This window comes from Tiliqua scincoides, chromosome 2 (genome assembly GCF_035046505.1).
Source record: "Tiliqua scincoides isolate rTilSci1 chromosome 2, rTilSci1.hap2, whole genome shotgun sequence".
NCBI classification, from domain to species: Eukaryota; Metazoa; Chordata; class Lepidosauria; order Squamata; family Scincidae; genus Tiliqua; species Tiliqua scincoides.
The window spans coordinates 203961371-203989327 of NC_089822.1; the positions used below are offsets into that span (position 1 = coordinate 203961371).

The 27957-nt window shown below is 41.5% G+C and overlaps 1 protein-coding gene and 1 long non-coding RNA gene across 2 annotated transcripts in view; one reads left to right on the forward strand and one right to left on the reverse strand.

The window, feature by feature from the left end:
* LOC136642015 (uncharacterized) lies at window positions 1-27839 on the forward strand. Its single transcript, XR_010793940.1, has 3 exons — window positions 1-76; window positions 22764-22871; window positions 27755-27839. It is a non-coding gene; the product is annotated as an uncharacterized lncRNA (long non-coding RNA).
* Window positions 1-27957, reverse strand: part of GNAI2 (G protein subunit alpha i2) — a 158772-nt gene that overhangs the window by 70516 nt on the left and 60299 nt on the right. The window lies entirely within an intron of this gene.

Genomic DNA, 27957 nt, shown 5'->3' on the forward strand with positions numbered 1-27957 from the left:
GGGATCTCAAGCTCAACAGAGAGCATTCAGGCAACTTAAGCAGCCACCGCCTGATCATAACACACAAGGAGAATTGGTAAGTTTCTGTTTTAGATTAACTCCTGGTGCACTGAGACAAAAATAGGAACCAGGCAGAGATGGTATTAAATTGATGTTACTGGCTACTTTTTCTCCAACAAGATGGAATACAAGTTTGCCTAACAGGTATGAAATAAAACTCTTAATTTGTTACGTATAGGCCCGTAAACATAAGCAAAGAACATGGAGAACAAAAATTACATCCTTGAGATACGAGAGCCATTTGCAGAAGTGTGGAGATATGAATACAAGCAAACATGAGAGCTATATTTTGTTCACTTTACTGAAAATCTAGTACTCAAGAATTGGTACTACATGACAGATATTCCACTTTGTACACATGCATGCATGCAAATCAAACAATGTGTGTGATCTCACAACTCAGATATTTATCGCCTGATATTTTGATTCCAATGACTCTCACTTTAAAGATTATGTATAATTATGTTTTATTAGATATTAAGAGTCCATTCAAATATTCAAACCATTTACATTCTCTGCTTTACAATCCTTGAATTTAAATCTATGCTATTCAGTTGTATTACATTAGATAGGATTTTAAACTTATGGCCAAATTCTGACATGTATTCATAACTGTCATACCAGAGAAAACATCTGACTGCATTCAAACCTCAACCTCAAACCCCCTTCCTGGTAGGAAGAGGTGCACCACCCTAGCCCACTTCCCAAAGACATTATGAATCTAGTAGCTATGGGGATCCTGTCTAGGACAATACTGACTGATACAATCCTATAGGGAAAGTGTGTGTGTGTGTGTGTGTGTGTGTGTGTGAAGCAAGTTCTTTCCTCCCCGCTGGCAGGGAGTCCAGAACAGCCTCCCATGTACCGGTTGATCCATGAAGACCCGCTGGAGCAGGTAAAGCCATGCAGGGGGGTGGAGGAATGGGGAGGTGCTGAACGGGGCAGAGGTGAGCAAACAGAATGGTGACAGGGCAAGGAGGATCAGGTTCAGGAGTTAAACTAGCTGGGGGAGAGCACTGCTGCCCAATCACCATCACAGCCACACCCCTTGGGCATTCATATATCAGGCAGCAGTCTCTAGGGCAGTGTACTCAAACTTTTCCAGCCAGTGGCTCCCTTGACCCCCGTGGCTGTTGGCCATGACTCCCCATCATGTTCCTGAGGGCTGGAAGTGACATCATTAAACAGGAAGTGGCCAGAAATATTAATTATATTAAATGAAGGGATTGTCACTCCCGAATTGGCCTTTTCAGCCACACTCGACGCTGTTCCAGAACCACCTTTCAGAGTGCGATACCATAGTCTTTCGAGACTGAAGTTTGCCAACACACAATATAATATATAATTTATTATATATATTATAATATAATATTAAATATAAAATATATATTAACTATATTAGTATTAATTATATTAATCATATCATTAATTAAATGCAGATCTTAAAATATATTATTAATACACAGCAATATACATGCTTTATAAATGATCAGCTGCTGATCACTGTTGGAGACAGGATGCTGGAGTAGGTAGATTTTGTCTGGTCCAGGAGGACTCATTTTTTTAAACTTTGTAAGCATACCAATAGAATTGTTTTATCAAATGAACATTACACACACACACACACACACACACACACACACACACACACACACACACACACCCCTGTGGATCCCAATCCAACTAGTCATTTCTCCCATTCTCCTTGGATAGGACTGAACCCTTTATTAATTTAATGAAATTAAATTTTTCCAGCAGCTGGTGGGGAAAACAAAAATAGACCATGAAAATATATCAGAGCTGATAAGGGTTTGGTTAGGAAGCTGATTTGTCTCCTATACTAGGAGATGCACAGCTCAAGCCTATGCATGTCTACTCAGAAGTAAGTCCTATTAGAGTCAATGGGGCTTACTCCCAGGAAAGTGTGGATAGGAGTGGGCTGGCAATCACTTCATCAAAGGCTGATAAGTATTCCCTTCAAATAGCAAGATTCATCACTTTAAAAATACAGCCTTTCCTCCTCAGTCAAACAACAAGATTAACAAATCACTTTAAAAACAGTACCCTTTTTCTGCTCCTGGCCAAGTGAAGTGTGTGCTTGTCTCTCTCTCCCCCCCTCCCTTGCCAACAGCATGGAAGCAACTTTAAGAGTCCTGATGACTGGTGAAATAGGAAGCATTTTATTTGGGGAGGGGGAGGAAAGCAGGAAGGTTTGGAGATTGAAAGGGGGGAGTGGAAGAGGGAGGGGGTTCAAAAGAGAGATTTCACTTTGATGAGAAGCGATCCCAGGCTGGGAACTAGGAACCAACCAGTCAAGGATCAGCGAGGGTTAAGGACTGCAGGCCGAGCATGCTTGGAAGAGGGCGGGGGCGGCAGCAGCCTCTCTTGCAGCTGAGCAACTCCCATTTCTTCTGCTTTAAAAAAAAGTGCAGAAGACAGGCTCCTATTCTGCCCAGGGGTGTGACTGTATCGCTCCGAGAGGACACCCCGCACCTCCCCTTTGAGTTCCTGTCTCCACCCTAAAGAGCCTTGCCTCACAGTTTGAACAACACTGCTCTAGGGCCTCTAAAAAGTTTGGGGACCACCATTCTCATTCTTGCTTGATCTTCCTGGCCACCTAGACCATGAGTAAGCCACAGCCTGCTTTCTCATCATCTGAGACACAACTGAAGAGGTCAGTAATTAAGGGTAATTATTTAAGGAGTTGCTTCTTTTTGTGGGGGGCATAGCTGTGATAGCAGCCATCCCAATTTGTACTTGTTTTGCTTAGATCTGCCCCTTCGTAGAGGCAGCTTATCTGCACAGAGGTACAATAATTGCAATAGGCCTAAGAAAATGCCAAATTAAGAAACTACTGTACCATTCACAATATGTCTCTGCCAATTCACATAAGGTACAGTTCCCATACAGCAAAACAGGTCAGGTACCATAATGCTTAAATGCAAAGGCATAAATATCAGAAAATGATAAGAACTTCCCTGCAGTCACTTTCCCCATGCCAGAGAAAAGCACAGAATTCTCAGGCACCAAACATTTAAACAAAAACAACATTACATTAAACGAACGAAGAACTTGTTTGTACCACCAGGGAGAACTTGGTGCTCTCTTCACACACAGCAACTGTGGATAAAACTGGAGCCTGTCACAATTCACAGTAATGAGCAGAGGAGATGTTGCAGACACTATCCAGGGCATTGTGTCAACTCCCAAGATTAAGCCAGCTGGCTTGACAGTGGGACCAGTGCTGAACTACAGCTGCTCCATGCCTTTCAAGGAGAGCAATTGTCTCTAATCATAGCTAGACACCCCAATGGTAATCCTTCCCAGAGCCCAAGGGTCACCAGATGCTCCCACAGACACCCTGCTGTCAAATTGACTGGTGCAGGGGGTGGGATTGAGACAACTAATTTAAATTTCAAGTCCATCATCTGGATTTTATTTTTTCTTTGCTCTGCTCAGTCAATCTATATTTGAATAAGGAATCAAGTGTTAAAGTAGCTGCTGTGGTCCAGCAAGCAGAGCATGGGAAGCAATTATCATTCTAGGCTACCATTTAGTTGCACAGGGTTGCCAGTGGGTGGACACCAGTCACTCTCTCCTAAGATGCTGAAGTAGTCATAGGTCATTTCAAGAAGCAAAGCTTCTGGGCAACTGTAACCCACAGAACAAGATTTGGCTCAGAAGTACTAAATCCATCTCTTTAGTTCTCTCAAGTGTACCACACAGATCTGATACAGGAAACATCACAGAATGCTTCTCAAACATGGCCACTAAGCAGGAAAGCTTCCACCATTTTAGAGTCTCTTCTATTACTTTCAGTGCATTCATCAGCCTTGGGACCCTTGTTCACTAAAAGGCACCCTTTTCGAAACCAGCTAAATCAAAGCAGACTTTTGAATCAAAGTGAGGTCAGGGTGAGTGCGTCAGGGTGGTCAGGATGAGGTAGTCATTCCCCCCAACCACGTCTTGCCACCTCCCAAAGTAAAATAAATCCATGGACATCAATTGCTGCTGCACAGTTTTGGCACATTTTGGGTTTTACCCAATGGCAGGCATCAAGAATACTAGACACAGGGGACATGGAAAAGAGAAGGGTCCCTCCCACAAAAAGATGCTCTACCAACCATACAAGAAATACTTCAAACTAACACACTAAGAAAAGTCAGAGCACCATACTTTTTTTTTAAAGTCAACAACTTTCTCTTTCCAAAATTCCCTTTTTGTGTGCAAATTTTTCCGTAACTCTTTGGTTCATTTCTCTATGTTTGTTGCCAGGTTGCATCCTATCCCCACCCACCAACCCACAGGACCTGAAACATTTACACCACTTTCCCAAAGAGAGAGGAAGAATGCTCCTCAGCTCCTTTAGCTTTTCCCAACTAGCTAAAGTGGTTCTGCTGTGGTTCAAGTAGTGCCCATCTCTTCCGCCTGGGCCTGGTTTGTCCCAAAACCTTCCTCAGTGTCTACAAACCTAAACCTGCTTCTTCACACCACTGTCTCATCCATACATCCCAGAGTTTCTGCCTTCAATGTTTTACCTAAGTTTGACTTCCAAAGCCTCATGGCTATATTTTCCCAACATTACTGATGGTGACACGTACCACAATCATGAGTCCCATCCTTGCACCATCATTGCATACAGCCTGCAACCTTTGCATCAGGTATCAAGTCACCATGTGATCATCATACCCGTCACAAAAACCATTTCTCCAAGTTCCTAATTATAGAATCCTCCCCTGGAGGCATACCCTCACAGCGTGAAAGGATCTCGGTGTCCAAATAGTTCCCTTCCAATGTGATCATTTCCTTCTTCATCAGTATAAAGCTCTCCTTCCTAGAGGTCCTCTCTCTACATGACAGCAGATGGAAATAGATACTTGCCTATTTTGGTGCAACACAACTGTGGTGCAACATTTTATGTCATATACAAGTATGGATCTCCATGTATGAGAAAGAAATAAGCGGAGGTCTCAGCTGCAACAAAATTCAGGCAATATCCATATGAAGACAATAATGTATCTAGTCAAGAGGCCAAGGTAAGTGCACTTTGACTTGCCTATCTAAGAGCTTTAGGTTCTTATGACAACTTTACACAGGTAAAGGATGTAAGGTTCATACTGCCAAATATGGCTGTGATACATGCTTCCTCTTACATTCCTGCAGGTTAAAGTCAGAAACCTTAACAGGCATGCTACTGTATCCCTTGTTCCCTCAAAAATACTACTTTCTGTCCTAGATTATTTAACACAGCCTTCAGCTGAATTACAGGTTCACGCTTGGCTGGCAGCTCTTTCATCAGGAGGAAAAGACATGCCTGGCATTTATTCAAGTCTAGATGTTTTTAAGCAACACAAACAATAGTTTTTGCCTGCCAGGCAAGACTGTATCTTGACCAGCTACAGTAGCCCATTTACTGATCTGTTTCCAGGTGCTAAGAGCTACAGGTCCAACCTTGTAATACATGGATTTTTTATACATGGATTTGGCTCAACAATGGCCACTGCAAATGAGAATGTGTTGATCCCTGGAGAAGGGGAAAAAATCCATCCCTTTAAACTCACCATGTAAAAAACTGCTTTTTACTCTTGTAGACAATCATGCAAGTGATTACAGGTATAACCTAATTATCCACAGATTTTTCACAAGGGGGGGGGGAGAAATCCACAGATTGTTCTATCTCCAGGTACCCTTTAAATTAAAGGAAAACAAAGTAAATTAAAGGAAAAAGGAAAACTGTTTAAAGGAAAACAGTCCTTTAATAGTGCTAGAGAGGGCAGCAGGCTGACAATCCATCAATCAGGCTTCTCCAGGCTTCACTCCTCCCTTCCCTCTGAGCACAGGAAAGAAGGTTAAATGGCAGTGATTATCACCTCCTACATTCTTTTCCCTTCACTGTGGTCCCTGGTGAAGGGAGGGATTGCTGCCTCCCAATGAAGCCTAAGTGCCTGGAGAGAGACTGATTGCCTCTGTGTGCATTACAAAAGGTCAGCATCATGTTGGCAACCTTCAGTCTCAAAAGACTATGGTATCGCACTCTGAATGGTGGTTCTGAAACAGCGTCTAGTGTGGCTGAAAAGGCAAATTCGGGAGTGACAATCCCTTCCACACTGGGAGCAAGTGCAGTCTGTCCCTGGTCTGTCTCCCTGGCTATGGGCCTTCCTTCTTTGCCTCTTTGCCTCAGACTGTTGGCCAAGTGTCTCTTCAAACTGGGAAAGGCCATGCTGCACAGCCTGCTCAGAGGCCAGGGTTTCCCACTTGTTGAGGTCCACTCCTAAGGCCTTCAGATCCCTCTTGCAGATGCAAAGATCAGCAAGGCTGTTTTTAAATCACCAGAGCAAAGGGACTTTGTTTTTTAAATTGATTTGCTTTAGTGCATTCTTTGCCATTCACTTGAAGTTCTGGGAACAGAACCCTCATGAATAATGAGACTCAACCTGTACTTGGTCACTCATAGGTGGCCAAGCAGGAAGATAAACAAAAGAAGAGAACATAAAGATATGGCCCACCCAAATGAGCAGTGGACTTGACATATATCTCCTCAGCACAAGGCATGAAAGACACTGGCAGTTTTGCTTAGAGGAGAGTTACCCACAAGTTTGTTATTTGTATAACAAAAGGGAACATTCCTCTTCACACAAACCAGCTGAACTCAAATCAAACTGGCCCACAACCTAAGGTTCTTCTGAAGGAAATAGCTTTCATCTCCCATCATAAAGACAACCATTTCATTCTAGAACTCACTGGTCTGACCTTCTCAGCAAGATGTTGGATTGCAGTATTTTTCCTACTGGGAAATGAGTGACATTAACAAGAAAAGTGGAAATATAATGTGCGTGAGATGGTTAGAGTACAAGGTGTAGAAGAGCTAATCCTTTGTCAGACTTGCTATGTTTTGGAACTCACAGAACACACATGGTTTTCAAGAACAGAGTTGTTCAAAATATTGACTCTATCACCATAAGTTGCCTCCCCCAGTCTAGACTGGAGTTTATTTGAAAAAAAATTATATCCTTAAAAATTCAAGGTGGCTAACAACTCATAATAAAACAATATAAACATTACAAGTCAATTAGCAGCAATGGAACAAAACCAGAGACAAAATTAGAGGAACATTACAGGTCATGGAGAACCATCACGAGGCTAGTAAAGACCTGTTCAAACAGAAAGGTCTTCTTCAGCCAGTGCCAACTGCACTTCACAGGGGAAGGAACTGCACATAGTGCAGGCTACCACTGAGAAGGCCCTGTTATGGGTTATTGCCAAACAAACCTCTGAAGGTGGCCTCAAGTTGGCCTTCCAAAAGACCCTATAGAATAGACAGCTTCATGGATGACTGAGAGTCAGGATAACATGTAGGTATAACCAAGATGCAGAAAAGTTTAAGTGAAAGATCTGCAAATAAGACCCCACTGCCTCAAATACGCAATGATTTTTCTGGTGTGTGTCATCTTCCCTCTTTTCTCCCATGTACATTTCCTTTTGCCAATCTTCTTGTTTCACTCACAGTACCATTCTGAGAAAAAGCCCATAAAACTGGTCCAAACTATGACACATGCAGCAAATCAATGTAGGGTTCCTATACTAAATTTTTCTATTATTCATATTGTAAAAGATGATTGTTGATGAAAGCAACGTCAGAAATTTGCTGATAGTCTATGATTCTCACAAATATACTAAAAGGTTATGTTTATTGTTTCGAACAGTTAATCACTTTGTATGCTTTTAAGGAACTGCAAAGTACTATTTAAAAAAATTCACTGTACCATGATATCTGGTGCACATCTGGAATGAGTTCAGGTAATGCAATTTGAGACCATTCAAATTCTGCCATTTTCCAATTTCATATGTAATTTCTCTGTATCCTCCATCTTCCTTCCAGCTACAATCCCTTGTAACCGGCCAAAATGGAAAGATACCAACTATAGAAAAAGAGGGCACCTGGGATATGCAGATACTGGCAAGTGAACAGAGACAGCTGCTTATAGGCCTATATGGACCTGCTGGGAGAACTGCTGCACAACTCCCCATATGGGTCCATTTTTCAGAGGAAAATCCCAGGGGCTCCTGCCTGGGCCACAGCCAATCCTGTGCTAGCAGTAGCAAAACAAGTGCTAGTTTCGAAAACCTATTACAAGTCTGATAATGATTAACATGCAATACACTTAGCATTCAGAAACATGCTACAAAGTTAGGTTTAAATGTCATTTTCAGGTTTATAACGTAGCTTATAATCTAGGCACACAGAAGGCCAACATAGCCTGAGGACCACAAATTAAATTGCCTCAAGCAGACAGAAAGTTACTTTATCAGTGGCTGTTAGACATAAGGCCTATATGCTCTTCCAGGTTCAGAGGCAGCATGCTTCCTGAATAGAAGTTAACGGAAAGCAACAATAGAAGAAGGTAATTGCCGTCACATTTTCTTGATACATATCCTGGAAGTACAGGTCGTCCCTTGTTATCCACTGGGGGTCCATTCTGAAACCCCAAATGGATAAAAAAAAAATGGAGGAATAGATTTAAAGACCCATTTCCAGGTTTCTTGTCCCTCTATTGCTCCTAATGGAATAAGGTCTTGCCTCGACATCTGCAGGGGTTTGATTCTGGGATGTAACACTGTAAAATGTGTTAAATAAAAGCAGTTTAAAAAAATAAAAAAGTGCGTCCCTTTACAATTGTGGTTGGAAAGCAGCTTTTCTTACTGTTGTAGAGAGGCAGTCAGCAATTAGAAATGCAAAGGACTCCTGTCTTTGCCTGGCTCAGCTGAAGAATGGAATAATTGCTTGCCTGTCTCCCTACAACAGTAAGAAAAGCAGTTTTTTTTAAATTGTGATTTTAAAGGGATTGCATTTTTCCCCTTCTCTGGGGATCAGCACAATCCTTCTCATTTGCAGTGGCCATTTATTTTGAATCAAATCTGTGTATAACAAGGTTGGACCTGTATTAGGATGCCCATTGTGGGAAACAGGATGTTAGACAAATTGGCCTGATTTGATATTACTTAGTCCTGCCTAAATATAAGCCAATCCAACGCTGTGTCCATTTCAGGGATCCTCAGTAAAATGTCCTTGATGGGTCCCCTCCTACATGAGTGGGCTCCAAGAGAGTGGCTCATGAAAGCTATGGATACTGGTGGTCTCAGGGATGTGGCACTGGGCCCTTCTGGGCTGCTCAAATATACCAACTCAGACACCAGAACAAATTTCAATGAAACGTACTCCCAAGAAAGAGCATCTATGTCTCCAGCCTAAACACTCAGAGAAGTTTCAAAATGCATTTTTTAAGTTCTAAGATCTCTGTAAGAATGCAAACATACAACAAAGGCAGTGGAATAAGATCACTGGCCTGGAAGCCACAATTAACCCTTATAGCCACCCCTCTTCCTTCCCAGTGCTACATCTAACTCTTCTTTCACTCTCCCAAAAAATCTATTACAGGTATCCTCCTGTTGGGAACAATGTTATCAAGTGGAGGCCAGCTAGGTTCCATCACTAAAAAGGGGGGAAGGGTATTAAAATGAAGCCCAAAACAATGCCTCCCAAGTCATGCTTTCACCAACAATTACCTTTTAAAAAGTCCTTGATGTTCTTTTGCCTCTTCTGCTGTTCAAACTGACAGCTGATTCACACTAACATTGGTAGAGAGTTACAAGATTTTCATTCTTCCTTGAATGACAAGTAAATGGGCAAAGCTTATACATCAGAGAAAAGGTCAGGGTAGGGCAGAATCTCTCTTTAACATAGACTTTTTTTTATGAGGCATACCATCAGGTGAGGACACTTTCAAACAAGTATTCCCCCATATGAAAATTGTGAAACTAATGTCACGTTAAAGGACCATGCTACTTTAGAAACCAAAGGGTTGACACAGTTTGAGAAAGAAATTAAAGCAAGGAAGGAACAGGAGCATGGCACATTTTTGGAGGGAAGTAATACCCTAACTCCCATTTGCTCATGTGAACATGATGCCCCTTCCCCTTTTTCAGAAAGGGTCAGGGCCTAATCCTATCCATTTTTCCAGTGCTAGTGCAGCTGTGCCAATGGGGCATGCATTGCTTCCTGTGGTGAGGAGACAGTCACAGAGGCCTCGTCAAGGTAAGGAAATGTTTGTTCCGTTATCTCGGGGCTGCACTGTGGTTGCACTGGTGTGAAAGCTGGATAGGATTGGGCGCTCAGTACCCAATTTCAGAAAGACTGGTATACAGTCTGAAGAGATTCTGTCTCTGGGGTGAGATACACACATTCTCATCATGTATCCTAGAATAACTCACTGAAATACTTTGACCTGCAAACCATTGTGGGGCATCCCTTATCCAGTATTCCGAAACACAAAATATTCCAAAATACTGAACTTTTTTGAGCTCCTGCATGACCTTTTTTAAAAAAAAACTTTATTTGCAAGAAATAAAATTGCAGACTGAGTTTCATGCACAAACCTTGTTTTATGCACAAAATTATTCAGAACGTATAAAATTACCTTCAGGCGATGTGTATAAGGGGAATATGAAACAAATGAATTTTGTGTTTAGACTTGGGCACCATCCCCAAGATCTTTCATTTTGTTTATGCAAGTAATCCAAAACATGGAAAAATCAGATATCCAAAACGTTTCTGGTCCCAAGCACTTCGGATAAGGGATGCCCTACCTGTATAAGATACAACAGGAAATGCTGTAGGAAAATCAAAAGATCCAAATTTGTTCTGTAGTATATCTGCAGGTTTTTTAAAACTAGAGACCACCATTGATTTAGTTTTCTCCATCCACATGGCATTACAGTCTCAGCTGTATTAGGAAGCCTCCCTTTTTTATCTTGCAAATTGTACAAGCTTAGTCAAGATTTTGCAAATGGTAAGAAATGAAATTGTTTTGGCCAGCTGCAAATTGCAGAGGTTCAATAGGCATTTATATTGTAGTCTGGCATTACACAACTGCACTGGGCTTCTGTCCTATCACATTGCCTGGACAATGATGCATTGAGGCAAAGTGTGATGAGCTCTCACTGGTACCCAATCTGAAGAGATTCTTTCTCTGCAGTGAGATACACAGCCATCATGTACCTAGAGTGACAGATCTATTGCACCTGGAACTACGTCAGAACAAGTAGTTGACAAAGTGATTAAGACTACACAGAGAATTGCACCCAGACCAAGGAAGCAGGAGAAAGTAGGAGAGTACTTTTTTCCCCAAGTTTCTCTATTGTGGACAATAGACAATCTCTCACATTGAGATATACCCATAACAATCATTAGAAAGCCAAGGCCAAGAGGGTAAAGTTTACAATTGAACAATTGCTAGCAAGGGAGGATGCGAACTTCAAAAAGACACCAAACCATACAATGGCTGTTAAACACAATTAGCATCAATGGTGGCTTAGGTCAAGACAGGAGTAACAGCCACTAAAAGAACAAAGGTGGGTACAGAATGCAAAATGTCAGTTTCTTCCTGCTTGCTGTGGTCACACAGTCTTCACTGTAATTAAAAAACTTGATTCAATAAGTTGAAATTTAAAAAAATCAATTGCCAGAATACTTTGGCAATTATAAAGTTTCATTAACATTTAGGTTTTATGCCATGATGCTGCCACTTACCTCAGAGCGTTTTGGACATGAACAAGTCATGTTACTAGGTGTTTTGAAACTGATGGAATTTGAATGGTTTCTCCATGCTTTACACACATAGCATAGAACTAAGACTTTACAGAACTCAGCACAAGGGTCAAAGCCTCAAGTCCTGATACGCTATATTGATTTATAAATTATGAGCTTAAATGCTTCAGTCTTCCTATTCGAAGAGATATGGTTACATGCTTGTTTGCTGTGCAAAGGAAATGCTTTTGTAAATGCTGATTGAATTGCCAGATTGCACTTGCCTAAACAATATTTCATGTTACACACAAAACTGGTTATATAATTATGCTGATATTGTAATTACCGAGGACAGCAAAGCTGCTTCCTAAAAACAACATACAAATTAAACTCTCTCAGTTTAAGTTTGCCACTGGCAATGATAGAGACAGAAAAGTTTCTAACTGGAACCCTGCTGGGACCACACAGAATTTATCAACAGTGTAATGTGTCTGCAGGGTTGGTACTCTCATCTCAGACTGCTTAGTAGGCCATTGGCTACTGATTAGGGTAATTCATATGCATATCCTACCTTGCTCACCACACAAATATGTGTGAGTAGTAGAAGCAATGCATTGAACCAATCTTGTTCTTTGGATACCTTTTCTCAGAAAACTCATGTCATGTCTATTAAGTATACATTTCTCCATCTCCAGAACATGAAAATAGCAAGTACATAAGTTGCACTTCCCACAATCCAATTTCCCCCCAGAAAATAGTTACAAGAAGAAATGAATACAGACTGCATATTTAATTATGATTCCCCACCCCCACTTCTGTGGAAGGAGTTCAGAGGTTGAAGGAAAACAGTTTTCCTAAAACAGTGAGGATACTTTTGCTTCTAGTGCAGTGGTCTTTACATTTTTTTTGTGCCACAACCTCAATAAAGAAATAAAATATGAAACTGGGGACCCACCATTGATCCTGCCCCCTGCTGGAACCCTCTCTGTTCGCTCCACATCCCCGTTATGCCCTCCCAGCACTGTTCCATGTCACCAAATATTCTTATTAGGGAGAGCAGAAAAAGTTACCATGAAGCCTGGCACTAGTGAAAGCTATTTTAACACAATTGCTTAGATCCTGAGCAGGACTGGGACACAATCTCCTGGTACCTGAAGGGGTAACACCAAATGCCTACCCCTTTACCTCTTCATGCTCTAGTCCAGTGATTTTCAACCTATTTCGTTCCCCGTAAGTTGCTGTGACCCCAAAACTGAGGCCTCCAGACCACAAGGTAGAAGAACACTGTTCTAGTGCAAGCAAAATATATTAACTGGGGAGCAGGTGGAAGAATAGAATAATATTATTTATTTAAAAGATTTATATCCCACATTTCTGAGGTCTCACTAAAAAGCCTTGAGGGACAGAGTAGTTCTTAATTCCCTCAGAAAGTAATTCCATAATTGTGGTGCCACTACAGAGAAGGCTCACTCTCACACCACCATCCCTATATCCGCACACTAATTCTTCTAGCCAAATCACAACTATTTGGCTTAGGGCCAAATTGTATATTTAAGCCCTTCAAATATAAATAGCAGCCAGGATGCTTATTTGTATTTCTGAGGCACTGCCAGCAGATTATGGATAACTGTATTCAGTTTGGTTAGCACTGCTTCTTAGCTCCCTCTGTAGAGCAAACAGCTGGATGTGCCCTGATGTGCCTAGGTGTATAGGCAGCAGGTAGATGATTTTTTTTTTTTTGAAGTCTTTATTGAAGTGCCAGATGGTGTCAGCCATATAAAACACTACTCAGGGCCTTTCCGGTAAGGCAGAAACAAACCAGGCCTGTCACAAATGGGTTTTTAATTGATTCCTCAGGGATGAGAAAGCACTAATTCTCATTTAAACAGACCATATGCTTTCTAAAAAAAAAAAAAACCAAAACCCAACCCCTGTCTTAATTAGTCATAGAATTCAACAGAGTATAAGACATTTTACTGAAGTGTATGTTATGCCACAGGGACTGCTGATCTAATGGCTATATTCAGCTTAGGACCTGCCAGGTTTACAATTTTCCTGCCTTATAGCAATCCACGTATTCTCTTAGGGATGCCACTAAAATCTAGCTCCTACAGAGTTCTTTACACTGTTCCTGTCAAACTAGATCACAATAAGTGGGTTTAATTTAAAGACCCAGCAGTGAATCCAAGGAGCACAGGTTTTGTAATAGGGTCAACTCTGTAAGGGGACAAAATTAGGCACTTGTTTCAAAAAAGAAAATTCTTTATCTAGACTGAAGGATGCAATGGGGCAGCCACCTGTCTTAATATATTCATATATCTATTTATATATACAGAGGCACCTACCTGTCTCATTCACATGTTTACTGCTTTCCCATGTAAGTCTAAAAAGGGTCCAAGGGTGAAGGGAGCGGTAACCATTACCCTGAGCGCCTCCTCACACTCTATTGCTTCTAGAACCTCTTCCAGCTTGCTTCACACAGGTATTGAGGAGGAACCACAGCTGATCATATGTATAAGGCAGTTCCTGTATAACCTACAACTGTAAGAAAACTGTCCTGAAGCAGCAAAGCATAGACAGAGAGGGGATACAGCACTCTTTTGGGTGTTAGTCTCAGCATCCACCTTGCATGCGAAGTTTGGACTTGCAGGTTATTCAGAGAAAAACAACAGGAAATGGCAGCACTAGTCATTTCTGCTCTCATAGGAGGCTAGAAGTTTCAGGCTACATCTGTTTAAACTGGTCTAAGTACAGCAATGTTGGATACACTTTCAGCAGTGAGCCCCTGTGGAAGTGCACTCACCAAAGCAATAGCACACAGGCACTCTTCTGTCCAGGGTCAAGCTTGGAGGGATCTTTGCTTCAGGAGAAACTGATCTGCACACCACTGATTGACCAGCCCTTGTATCATAGAGCAGTTCTCTCCACCTTAGAACAGGGTCTTGCACAATGCTCATTGGTCAGCTTTTTGTGTCAGACAGCTACCTGCCTTCCCCCAATTTCAAAATGCAAAGATTTTTTTAAAAATCCTTAAGGCACGAAGCAACTTTTAATTAATCATGCCAGGTACTTGGAGAAAACCCCTAATAAGACAATGAAGATAGCTTACCTGCTGCCTCTCCTACGTCCCTCTCCCTTCTCACTCTGGAACCAAGTACATGCAACAAGGCAGAAGGGTGAAAAGGCCAGCTTCCCTCCCCCCTCCCCACAAAAAAAATCCTCATTCCCTCTCTTCTTGCTACGTACATATGACTTCAGTCTTATGCTTCCTAATAAATGACTGAAGTCTCTGCAATAAATTTTTAAAAATAACTTAAAAGTTTATGGATGTCAAGCCATCTAAAAATAAGTTAAGATTTAGTTTTGCAAAGTTGAACCATGTGCTGTTGTGGATCAAAAAGCAGGAACTATGAACAATCCTAGCATCCTCCATAACTAAAAAGGGATCCACAATGCTAGCACAGAATACTGAATTCTAACAATCTCTATGCCTCATTTTAAAAAGAGGAATGCTTTTAGAGAACCAACTGTAAAATAGATCAGTAAAAGTTTCATTTAAAAAGCTCCCAAAAGTAGAAAGCTCTCATCTTCTTCATACGCTTGCTGTAATTCCTGATAAGCTGCATGGCAAATCTTTTCCCAATTAACAGGGGGGAGGGTTGTATTTCATTTTTTTATTACTTTAAATTCCATAATCCCATTTGTAGAAGAAGCCTTTCATGCTGCTGTAATACTTGCTTACCACACCTCAACCTCAGTGCATTAGGATTCATGACAAGTCTCACATGTACTTCAGCATCTTCTAGTGCTCTCCATTCCATCCCTCTACCAAGGCCTTTTGAAAGTTTCTTTCTGCTTTTCCTATGCACGCACCTCTCCCTTTGCAGGCTATTTGGCCCTAACCAAAAACGGCCAATTAGAGCCAAGACTGTTCTGACAACAAGATACCCTTTGTTCTTATAGACACAGCTTCAGAGCACAGCATGCTTAGCACTGGCCTCCAGCATTTATTAAGAGGTCATCATCACATCTGAATTTAATGGTCAACTTTTACTCTTCCACTTCCTTTCCACCTCCAGTGTAACAGGATTTTTCCGATCTCTAGGTTCATATTAGAAAGTACATTCTCCTTAGCCAAAGGAATAGGAAAATTAATTTGCTACACAATTCTTCTTTCATAAGCCAATATAAAAGTTGCCTACTGAGCACAACCTTAATAGGCCAAGACATAAATGCTAATAAAAAATAAACCAGTGTCAACAGCCAACTCCAGAGACAACAACCCTTGACATGACTAAAAACCCAAGTAGTCTCTATAAAAGCATGCTTACTGTGTCTTATTTACCTCCTATTTTCCAGCTCTGACTGTACAACTTATGCAACAAACTGGACTACTATTTGGATTCCTTACAAGTCTAAACAGCAGCAGTCCAAGCACCTAGTTCAACATTAAAGCACTAAACTTGAAGTACAAGAGGTCAATATTGGAAAACAGGTTATGAAACAATGGGCCAGACTTCTTATTCTAACTCTGCTCTTCCCCTGTGTCAATTTTGACATCCAGACACAGCCTATGACTCCCTACTACATTCATTCAAGTGGCATATAGTGTCTTTCTAACACAGAAAATTGTTAGGGTGCGTGAACTTCTTTGGACTGTTGGTTAAGGATGATTCTGGTACAAGAGGATACATTAACTCATCCTTACAGTCAACATTAAGGATAATGTTGCATAACGTCTTGCATAACACCAGAACCAGGGGACATCCACGAAAGTTGAGTGTTGAAAGAGTTAGGACAGACAGAAGAAAATATTTCTTTATTTGTTACGTTTAACAAAACGGTTAATACTACGTATAATGCCATTGTACAAATTGATGGTAAGGCCACACCTGGAGTACTGTGTCCAGTTCTGGTCACCACATCTCAAAAAGGATATAGTGGAAATGGAAAAGGTGCAAAAGAGAGCGACTAAGATGATTACGGGGCTGGGGCACCTTCCTTATGAGGAAAGGCTACGGTGTTTGGGCCTCTTCAGCCTAGAAAAGAGGCGCCTGAGGGCGGACATGATTGAGACACAAAATTATGCATGGGAAGGATAAAGTGGATAGAGAGATGCTCTTTACACTCTAACATAACACCAGAACCAGGGGACATCCACTAAAATTGAGCATTGGGACGGTTAGGACAGACAAAAGAAGATATTCCTTTACTCAGCGTGTGGTTGGTCTGTGGAACTCCTTGCCACAGGATGTGGTGACGGCATCTGGCCTGGATGCCTTTAAAAGGGGATTGGACAAGTTTCTGGACGAAAAATCCATTACGGGTTACAAGCCATGATGTGCATGTGCAACCTCCTGATTTTAGAAATGGGCTATGTCAAAATGCCAGTGCAAGGGAGGGCACCAGGATGCAGGTCTCTTGTTATCTGGTGTGCTCCCTGGGGCATTTGGTGGGCCACTGTGAGATACAGGAAGCTGGACTAGGATGGGCCTATGGCCTGATCCAGTGGGACTGTTCTTATGTTCTTACCCAGCATGTAATTAGTTTGTGGAACTCTTTGCCACAAGAAGTAGTGATGGTATCTTGCCTGGATGCCTTTAAGAGGGGATTGGACAAATTTCTGGAGAAGAAATTCATTACGAGTTACAAGTCATAGTAGGTATGTGCAAACTCTTGGTTTTAGAGGCAGGCTGCCTCTGATTGCCAGATGCAGGGGAGGGCACCAGGATGCAGGTTGTGTCTGTTGTCTTGTGTGCTCCCTGGGGCATTTGGTGGGCCACTGTGAGATGCGGGAAGCTGGACTAGATGGGCCTATGGCCTGATCCAGTGGGGCTGTTCTTATGTTCTTACCCAGCATGTAATTAGTTTGTGGAACTCTTTGCCACAAGAAGTAGTGATGGTATCTTGCCTGGATGCCTTTAAGAGGGGATTGGACAAATTTCTGGAGAAGAAATTCATTACGAGTTACTAGTAGGTATGTGCAAACTCTTGGTTTTAGAGGCAGGCTGCCTCTGATTGCCAGATGCAGGGGAGGGCACCAGGATGCAGGTTGTGTCTGTTGTCTTGTGTGCTCCCTGGGGCATTTGGTGGGCCACTGTGAGATGCGGGAAGCTGGACTAGATGGGGCCTTTGGCCTGATACAGTGGGGCTCTTCTTATGTTCTTATTACATTGGCAAGACTTGGAACTCATTGGACTTTAGTTATTGACTTTCCACTCTTATATTTCACACACACACACGCACACACACACACTCATTCTGAAAACACAATTTATATCTAGGCTAGATATAATTACTAAAGAAAGGATTTTTCTGGCATATTGCATTGACTGGCAGTAGCTCTCTGGAAATGACCACCCAAAACCTTCCAAACTGGAGTTTGTTGGGGGTAGAATTCAAGACCTTCAGCATAAGGAGCATATGTACTATCAATAGAGGTGTTTTGTTTCCAGCAAGTAAGGCAGGCTTATACCCCAAGTCTTACTGAACACAATTGGCTTACTTCTGAGTAAAGTAAACTAATTTCTAACACCTTTAACTATCAATAAGCTTTTGGAGCCTTCCAACTACAATTCAATCATCAGTTTATCCAAGTGGAATGGAATGGCTGCTACACAAACAGAGAACAAGTTCTACTTATGCAGGAGCCTAAGGTTTATAATGGATTAACTGAAAGTCTCCCCCAAAAGCTTTATTCCTTATTTACTTATTCCCACCAAGTAAACAGCTTTTATTGTAAAAGCACAGAACTGGGAGTCAGGATACTTGAGTTTCTCTCCCCAATTCAATAATAAGAACATAAGAGTCCCACTGAATCAGGTCAAAGGCCCATCTAGTTCAGTTTCTGGTTTCTCACAGTGGCCCTGATGCCTCAAGGAGCACACAAGACAACAAGAGACCTGCATCATGTTGCCCACTCCCTTGCATCTGGCATTCAGATATAGCATACTTCTAAAACCAGGAGGTTGTGTAAACCCATCATGGCCTGTAATCTGTGATAGACTTTCCCTCCACAAAACTTGTCCAATCCCCCTTTAAATATTAAAGATTAAAATCCCCTTTTAATCTACTCATTTGACATCAGTTTCTCTGTCCACAAAATGGTTGCTATTCCCTGCTGTTAAAGCCAACAGTTTTATTCTAGGGTTTACAGTGGGCCATTGCTCATTCACAACTGAAAATATACAGATATAAGTAGTGTGTTTAAGAAAGAATTTAGGCAGAACTAAAAACCATGGAAAGAGTGAGACAATGGAGGGACAACCTGGTTTGATTGTCCATTTATGACATACTTTCTATGTGCCCCGCATGTAGCAATAAACACGATAGGCAAATATTTAAAAGATATCTTAGATACAATACAATATACCTATCTTGCTGCAGCCTGCTTAATCCTAGTGCATGGCAACAGGCAAGATTGGAATCAATTGATATTGTTTTACTTCCTGCAGCTACAATAAAAAATGCAGTTTAATACGTAGACAGAGATTCATTTTTCACAAACACAAAGCATTTCATCACCCTCATATTGCCGAAAAAGTAGGAATGCTTCTAGCAACACTGATTTGAGTCTCTTTCCGGGTTTTTGTTTTTTAAAAGCTAGCATTGGTCTGAATTCAGGTAGGAGAACCACTTAGGGGACCTAAGCCTGGGAAGAATTCCCTTAAAGAAAGCTTACAAAAAGAAAACCACTTTATCAACACCACATTTCCCTACCCACCACCCCACATTCACGGAATATACTATTTGGAAATATTTCAGTCTGCAACATGGGTGCAGATAAGTAAGCAAACTCCAACATTAGACAGCTCTGTATGTGAACAACAAATCCAGAAAAGAGGCTTCGGGCATTTCATCCACTCTTGCTCATTCCACAAGGTCAGGTCCACATCATAGAGTGTAAGAAAAAAAAATGGCTTATAGTACTTGCAACACAGAGAGTTTTAGAATCCGCATAGTTTTCTACTCAGGCTTTTGCCCCGCAAAGTGATGCTCTTCAGCCCTAATGTTTGCCCTTTAACAGGGAACCCCATCTTCTAATCTACAGCCCTTTTCTAGGGATGATATACACATACCATATAGAAGCTAGTTCCAGTGCCTCCCTTAGCCTCCCCTGGTGCTGGATGCTAGGCACTTGCCACTTCCTGTCTTTGCTTTACCCTCAGTGCTGTTCACTTCCTCTCTGTATACCCTTGCCAGTATTTCCTCTGTTCTTCCTCTCTGGCACATCTTCTTCTCTCCTCTCTTCTTCCTTCTCTTCTGATCTCCCTGGGCTCTCTTCCCCACCGCTTCCCCTCATGACCCTTCCTTCATCCTCTCCTCCATCTTTCTGTCCTTCTCCTGGCCTCTAGTCCTGTGGTTCCTAAACCCTTAGAGGGGAGTTGAGAACCAGGTAAGTATTTGTGTGAGCGGGGCATTCGTGCAAGAAATGGAAGTAGCTTCTGACTGGAGATAAGGATTGTTTACAGAAGCCTTGGGGGACATCGGAGGGGGTTACAAGCCTCTAGGACCCTGCAGAAGGCCAGCTTTGCCCCCAAGTAAGAAATAAGCCTCTTGGCAGTGGCAACGCTGCAATCTCTGCAGTACTGTCATTGCTATCAGAGCAGGGTCACTTCCCTTAAAGGGAGAATGCCCTGCTTCCAGTTCCCCTGGTGGGTCGCAACCCACCAGTTTAGGAACCACTGCTCTAGTCTAACACCACTGTCTCCTTCCCCAGTTTTTCACTTCCCTGCTCACTGCACTTGCCCCAATCAGCAAAGTCACTGCCAGCTGCCCAGCTGACAGCATTTCGAGTTCCCAGGCTTGGTAACAATGTCATTACCAAGCTTCAAATGTGTAAACCTCACCCTGCTGCCGTTTCACGCAGCTTCATCCTATGCCAGGCATCACAGAGGCACATAGAAATGACAACAATGAGATGAAGAATGATGGTGAGGAAACTTGCTAAGAGAACAACAAGACTGTGCAATATCTATCACAAGCATCTCTCCTCTATAGACAGGATTTGGCCTCACACCACATGACAGCCAGCCTTAGGAGCCTCATCTTCCTTGGGCAAATTGGCTGCACTATTGCCCTTGGTGGCTCCATCTGGTAAGACTGCCCATATCTACCCATGTTTTGAATGTATGACTTTGGGGTAGAAGGGCCAACCAAAGCAGATAGGCAGAGCTATGGCTGGATATGGTAGCATGTCCAGCCAGCACAACTAAGAGGAGACTGGATAAGTGATAAGACTGTGCCCATAATAGGGTTTAAGAGGATTATCCTTTGCAGGGGGCAAGCACTGTTGGAGGGAGTTGATGCCTAAAGATTCTTACTCCCTCCTTTGACTACTGGAGAAAGTTGCTAAAAGGTAAACGCAGAGCAAGGCAGTTCATCTGAGACAGTCTGGGTGCCAGCCCTGCCAGATGGCCCATCTCTCACACTGTGATTGAGGTCCAACTGCAGAGCCAGCACCCTGTGTTTAAAAAGTGTGCCTATGTTGCTCTGAAATGGATTCCAAATGTCAAATGGCAGGGCTTCTCCCTCATATGCATCAGACAGGGAGGAGATGACAGGGAAGGAAAAAAAGATTACACTAAAATTAACTTGTCAAAATACAGGCAGTTGTTTAACTGTGAACATCAGTCAAGGGAAAAAAACACACAATGAATTTTAGAGATGCTGAGGCGGCAGAGTTCAGCAATCAAGTTAGTTCTCACAGCTCACTGGGACCTTGGCTTTCCTTGGCACTGTTACTGCTGTTATCAACAAGCTGGATGACTAAGACAGTGAGAGAGCTGCTTTCATGCTTGGAAAGGGGCAAGGCAGGAAGCCTGGGAGGGAGGCACATCGTGTCTTTGCACCTTGCCTCTGTCTAGGGGCTGATGAAAGGGTTACACATGACACAGAGAGGATACTAAAAATGGCCTTCCCATGGCAAACTGTAATGTTCAGAGCCACTTACCAAACTGCTCATGGGCATCATGTTGTCTTTTGTACTGTAACTCTATGGGCAGACCCTTGTGGTTTTACAGGGTATAGTTATACAGTGCCTAGTAACGAAGGACATTTTCTAAATAGATGACAATGCCAATCCCCACATACCTATCCACAGTCTCTGCTACAGATTGCTGAGCCTTTTTGCAACATGGTGTTGTGAATAGAAAAAACAAACTATAGGGAAAAAAATTCTAAACCAGATCCCCAAGTTACAGTACAAACTTATATAGGACAGGTTTGTCCAAAAGTTGTGACATACAGTTCAAAGCCTCTGTTAACTGCAATATTTTGTAACGCTGCATATCAGTAAAACTGAGAGAGCTTGGGGTGTTAGACTACAGCGCTACTGCAGCAGAAGTAATGAAATACACATTTACCAATCTACAAAACCCACACAGATAGAATTGTCAGCATACAAGTCTAATCATCATTGTGCTCATACAGTTGTAGGACACGTCAAAGCCTGCAATCCTAACCACACTTTCCTGAGAGTAAGCCCCATTGAACAAAATAGGACTTACTTCTGAGTAGACCTGGTTAGGATTGTGCCCTAAGTCTTCAGAGGCATAATATCAGAAATGAACAGGAAAGGAATCAATGTACAGCAGGAATGCTCTGAAGCGCTGGGAGAAGTCAAAACGAGGACTTTGCAGAACAGACAGTGGTGAGCTGGACATAATTTCATTGAAGGCTTGTGCAGGAAAACCAAATTCTTAGTCTAATGCCTGGTGAATTTCTTCCTCTTTTTTGGCCCTGGGACATGGAGAATTTATTCTATTGGGATTCACTTCCTGTATAGTTCTAATTTTATGCTGCTGAAGAAGACTAGAGAGTTGAAATGCATCTGGATACTTTGGTTTAAAAAAAAAACAAAAAACTATTCAATAGCCAATACCAGGCAAGAACTGGCAAGGAAACTAGGCGAGCTGGTCAACATGAAGACATCTCTCACTAGAAAAAAGTTACTATAGAACCTTCTCTGTTGGGCGCCTTTAAGAAATGAGACAACAAAAAGCAATTCTACACACAAGAGACATATGCTCAAATATTTATGATCTTCTCCTTAGACGGTATTTGCATAAGCAAACAGACTGTTACATATTATAACTGCTTCTTTTTTTTAAACACAAAGAACCATTCAAATACATTATGGAGGAGAGGTCTGAAAGAGGCATCATTTTGAGGAGAGAATGCAAAACCCAAGAAAGCTTGTCCAAGGTGGGCAAGAAGAATAAGACAGGTAAGGTGCTATTATGTTTTTTTCCTCTATGATAAGTGACAGCAACACTCTCAGGTGAATAACCTATGGACTGGGTCATTGCTACCATAGCCAATGAAGAGGATGTAAGCCTTCTACTGTGGCTGGGTCTTCTGCTTTGGGGGTATATGCCTAGCAGCTTCAAATTTTAAGTTATCAAAATACAGCATAGTAAATCTCCAAAGGGCAACATGTCTACCTACTTCCACTTAAATGCATAGGTTCTAGAAATACCTACTCAATAGGGTTAGTCACATGTTTTGTTGTTCCCATGAATCTAGATATCAATTCCCATGTGAAAGATAGTTCCCGGATCTATTGTTATAGAAAAGCATTCTGCATACACTGTACACAGATTGTACTGGCATTGAATGAAACGTGAATAACTCTATCCAGATACAAACAATTTGCACTTGGGTACAATATTATACAATATACTGTATGCAGGTACAATATAATATGGAGACACTGAGCTTCAGAGCTCTGGATTTTTCAATAAGGAAATATTCTGGGACTACTGAAATCCTCTCCCGATGGCACATCAGAAAACATGAAGTTGCCAATACCATCTTTCACTGCAATAGCTCAGGCTGCAAGTGTCATTTGATTGTATTTGCAAAACTGCAAGGAATCTTCCCCCTTATGTTGTGGGAGGAAAATAAATCAGAATGGCTGGTTTTCAAAAGAACTGAACATTCTGCAACATAGTATTTATCTTATATTGCCTACATAAAAAGAACAAGCACACAGAGTAACAGAGTTCTAGAACCTCTGGCCCACCCCTTGTTCCAGTTTACCAAAGCATGCAATGGCACTTGAAGTCTATCCGATGATTACAGGCCATTGCTAATCTTGTGGATATATTCCATTTTCTCAGTGTGCCTGGACTGTGGAATGACTAATACACAAAGCTAATCCTTTTTAATGCCTTCAGAAATATTTTAATTTAGATACATTCTAAGTGAAAGCCCAGGTTTCCCCACCACCACCAAATGTTAGAAGCTGGAAGGAAAATTTGAGATGAAAACAAAAAGTATTGCTGCTTCTTAAATGCTGGATGAAGAACAAACTGTTCAGGTCCAAATTATGGGCACAAGAAAAAACAAGATGAAAGAGGTTGGTCAAAAGCAGCATTTCTAGTCGAACGTTAACTTACTGAGCATTTATCAAGATGAAGGAAGAAGAGACTGAGATTTTTAAGAGGTGTTTCTTAGTAGCACCAATTCCAGTCAAAGTGTGAGACAACAGCTGGTCTCCACAATTGCAAAGCAGTCTGAAAACCACTCTCATTATCCTATCCACTCATGGCTGAGTTTCCCTCCAGTTAAAAAAATATTCCTACAATCATGGATCTCTGGAAATATTATACATTATGAAATTGGTGAGCAGGATCTAGGTTTCATCTGGTCTTATTAAAGAACTGCATGAACAAGTGATTCCAGACAACATTTTCACAAGTACTGTATGTAGTCAGAATTGCTTAAAATAAAAAACAAGTAAGAAAATGGCAGGCCCTTGAAACTAGCTTTTACTTGTTTGGGAAGACAATGCAGGAACAGGTTTGAACATTTAAATGGACTGAAGTATTCCCCTAGTTAGTGGAATGTGAGCCATTTATATCAAATAACAACACAAAAGAAGAAAGCCCTCTCAGACACCATTTACTTAATCACCTTGTATTAGGAGAGGGGGGAAAAAGTTAAACTGGAGCTATTGTCCATAGACAGGATCCCTCTCCCTCTGGTGCTTCCCCCTCTCTCTAGTTAGTGTCCCAACATGCATATTTATTTATTTATTTATGCTTTGTTAGCTTTTTTTGTTGAAAAGCAGCATTTGCAGTAATTTTCCTCACTGATTCACCAAAGATATTGTAGCTACAGTCTGCTAGTGATAAGAATACATGTGTGAACAAGCTCTTGATGATCAGTGCAAGTTAGTTTATGCTTGAGAAAGAGTACAGTGGGCCCTCAGTATCCGACACCAATTTCTGAAAATAACCATATTAGCGGGGAGGGCCTCAAGGACCACCCGGACACAAATGGAAGTTTCTTCTGGTCGAGTCTGGGAGGTGTTCTGAGGCATGGGGAAGCTGCACCTCAGAACACCTCCTGGACGTGATCGGAAGAGCCTTCTGATCAAGTCCAGGAGGTCCTTAAGGTTCTCTGGAAGCTGTTCGGCACGTGCGTTGAATAAAATACATGGGTGCCAAACCTGTGCATAAGGCCAACTGTACTTTGACACAACTGTGGATGTGAGACAGAAGATCATAGTAGTAACAAAGTGGACCAAACGCACACAGAACATCCAGAAACATACTCAAATGAAAAGTAGTCCTCTTTAAGAGACATCCTTTTTCTTGGGCATATGTAAAGGATAAAGCAAAGCATAGCAGCATCCATTGCAAGAAGGACTAAGTTAATAAAGAACAAGGCACAAGGATGACACATTATTCTTCTCATTCTATGAATAATCCTCCTCACCCCCGAATGTACTGCTAAGTGGGAGATCTATTGAAAGGACTATTAACTGAAAGATCCCAATTTCAGAAGATCATCACTACTTCAGAAGTAATTTTGAAATGGATAATAAAGGGAAGAAATAATAATCCTGCCACTCAAGTCTGTCTCTAATAGCAGCTCAAATTTAGACCTATTGATAAAAACATCCACTCCAACAAGAAATGCCATGAAACCTCTCCAGCAGTATCAGTGCCAGAGAACACCTAATAATGTGGAGGTTTGTGAGGTCACCTGCCAATTTCACCAGTTACCTGTAATAACCTATAATTAAAAATATCAGATTCCTATCACCCACAAGTCAGCCGCGGTTGGGGGAGGAGAAATATTCTACCTCAGAATCTGGCTATTTATCAGGCAGGAGGTCTGTTGAAATATGATCCAGGAAGCTGGACTAGTTGGGCCTATGGCCTGATCCAGTGGGGCTGTTCTTATGTTATGTTCTTATGTTAACTTGCCAGAGACACAGTTTGCCAAAGCACCATTTTAGGTGTCATATCTATCATCATGAAAAGGTAGCAGTTAAGAATTCTGGAGCACATTAAGAGATTGGCAAACTTATTGTGCCATAAGCCTTCACGGGTTCTCTCCTGTTGCATTTTCTTTGCCTTTTGATTGCACAGGCAGAAAGGAAAGAGAAAGGACACTATGCCTCACACTGGGATTCTAACACTGGAATTTGGGGGTTTTGTTTTCATACCAGGTTATCTAAATTCAAACAGTTTAAAATCTAACCTACCTTGAGCCTTTGGGGGAAAAAGTACAAATGCCTAACCAAAGGTAACATTCAAAAGCAAACTGAATTTCAGCACCTTCTTCTTCCCTATCCCAATTCTGTGAAATGAGAAATGTAAATCTGAAAGAGTCATACATGCAAAGCACCTGAGCAAATTAGGGTTTGTTGTTTGATGTGTTTTTTTTCCCCACCACTGAGTTGAAAACCTACTGATTGTTTTTAGTGAGCTAGGATGGCATCCTAATTCTTTGGCATCCCCAAGACATACATATTCAAACAAAAACAAGAAGGTAACCAACCAGACAAAGAACAACTTGCAAGACAAGACAAGACGCACAGGCAGAAGGCATATCAAAGGCTTATTACTTGATACAGTGAACTATGACAGTACTGTTCCCACCCCCCTTCTTTATTTAACATGTCCAGATAACTATGCCCAGGGCTACAAGTCCACCTGATGCACAGGTGAATGATTACTTCTGGTGGGACCCATCTGTGAATGTTCTCTTTTATAGGAATTAAACACCACAGCTGGTATACAAGACTGAGAACTTATGGTGCAATTCCCTTCACTTTCTGTGGTACTAAACTACTTCTGGAAATGAAAGAGTTCGTGCACCACATAATTTAGAACTGTGACCAATAACCTATCTTGTATTGTTGGCAACCTTCAGTCTCGAAAGACTATGGTATTGCGCTCTGAATGGTGGTTCTGGAACAGCACCTAGTGCGTCTGGAAAACGTGGTAGCTGCTTTACCGATGCGCTTGTTTAGCTTGTTATCGAAAGAAAGAGTGTCGGAGATCCTATCTTGTGCTTTGTCACATACATGATCTTATAGGAACTAGTATGCCAGCTTGCCAGAAAGCACTGTACATAAAGGGCATCTGAGCACTTGCTTACTGTTTTAAACCAATCCCCATAATCTCTCCCTCTTACCATTTTGTGGAATGTAAGTGGCTTGGAGCAGGGAAGTATCCCATTAACTGTGTTCAAAGCTGCCTATGTAGATTGTGCTGATTGTGATATTTACAATCCTGATTATTTTCAGAAGGGTTGGCACATTCTGTTAGAATAAGTATAACAGATACAGGTCATCTACACAGCAGTTTACTAATCTAGGAGTAATATTTACGTTTTCTCAAAACTACTGCCAAGCACCAGTATAAATTCATACCACCCCTATCCCAAATTGTTACCAAGTCAGAAAATTCAAAATGTGCTATTCAGCAAATCAGCATTCAAAAACAAACCTTTTAATCATGAAATGCTGTGGACCTACTCAAGGATTCCTGGTCTGTTTGTCAAGTTATTTTATTTTAAACCACATTTTGCAACACTAGCTACACCACACTGCTTTGAAAAAAGCTATCTGGAACTTCAACTCCCTTCACAACTCTACATGAAACATATGTTTAAGTGAAGTCATATCTTTTCTCACATGTACTTGAAATGACTTTAATATATCATCCAATTTGGAAAGATGTATCTTCTATAAATTGCCCACGATTCTCCATATCCACCCCTCCATATTCTACCACATGCTGTCTTCCTTTGAAGTATTTGCCTTTACAAATATCAATAGAGTATGTTTCCTATTTCCCTTTGATCCAGGGCATCCATCTCTGTGGAACCCCAGTTCAATAAGGGGCAGTTCTGCCTGAAATAGTACACCTGCATCTGAATTGCACAACTACAGGTAAGAGCTCATATGATGGAGCAATTCTTCCAGAAAACAAAACTCCAAAATGTACAAAACTAGCTTGTCAGGGAGAAGAATAGGCTATATCCCTTCTCCAGAATACATAGGTTTTTTT